General features: G+C 28.6%; 1 pseudogene; it reads right to left on the bottom strand.

The window, feature by feature from the left end:
• Positions 1 to 372: 372 nt before the first annotated feature.
• LOC114672565 (small nucleolar RNA U13) lies at positions 373 to 462 on the bottom strand (annotated as a pseudogene).
• Between the last annotated feature and the right edge of the window lie 630 nt (positions 463 to 1,092).

Below are 1,092 nucleotides of genomic sequence, written 5' to 3'. Positions count from 1 at the left end.
AATTAATGCATTTATGATATTGATTTTTTCAATCTATAACTATGTTGTCTTACCCCACCAATTCTGGTCTTCTTTAATTTATCTTAATCAGGCATGTTGGTTTTTTGTCTTCAGGTTTTGCACATATTTTGTTTTATTTATTTTAGGGTACTTATGTTTTGATGCTATAGAAAAGGATATTTTGTAATTTTTTTAAAAAAAAGTTTGTTGTGTATAGAAATACAATTAATTTTTGCATATTGAACTGTAACCTTATTTGACTTGGTTAAATTAATTTAACTGTATCAGTTTATTTGTACATTATTTTCAGTTTTCAAATACACAAAGTGACAGATTTATTTATTTATTTCTTTTCTTTATTTTTCTTTTTCACATCAGATGGGAATGTGCCAACATCATAACGAAGTTCATCTCATACGAGTGTGAAAAGGCAATCATCATGCTTATGAACCACAAGATTATCCTATTTATTTATTTTCAATTATTTTATCCTCCTCTGCCTCTTGCCCTGCACTATATAAGACCTGCGATATGATGCTGAATAAGGTGAAAATGAACATCATTGCATCACTCCTGATATCAAGGGTAAGTCTTTCAATATTTATCATTAAGAATGGTATTTGCTGCAATTTTTTTGTAGTTGTCCTTTCTGAAGTTAAGAAAGTTTCCTTCTGTCATTAATTTGCTAAGTTTTTATTCCTTTCTAATTTTAAACAAGAACAGGTATTGAATTTTATCAAATGACTTTCCTATATCTATTGAGATAATTATGTAATTTTTTTCTTCTTCATCGTTCTAATTGGTGAATTACAATCAATTACACTGATCAATTTCCAAGTAGTAAACAAACTTTGCTTTCTTAGAATAAGCCCAAGTTAATTGTAATGTATTGTTCTTTTTATAAATTGCTGGATTCAATTTGCTAATAATTTGTTTTGAATTTTTGCATCTATGTTTGTATAGGATTGGCATTATTTGTTTCTTCAATGCATGGTAGAATCCACTGGTAAAGCCATTTGTACTTGACTTTTGCTTCAAGTGTGATAGTAGGTGTAGGTTATTACAGATGGACTTTATCAGGGTGAGGAAGTT

Source organism: Macaca mulatta, chromosome 14 (genome assembly GCF_049350105.2).
Source record: "Macaca mulatta isolate MMU2019108-1 chromosome 14, T2T-MMU8v2.0, whole genome shotgun sequence".
NCBI classification, from domain to species: domain Eukaryota; kingdom Metazoa; phylum Chordata; class Mammalia; order Primates; family Cercopithecidae; genus Macaca; species Macaca mulatta.
The sequence above is the reverse complement of the archived record's forward strand: the minus strand, read 5'-3'. Positions and strand labels throughout refer to the sequence as shown.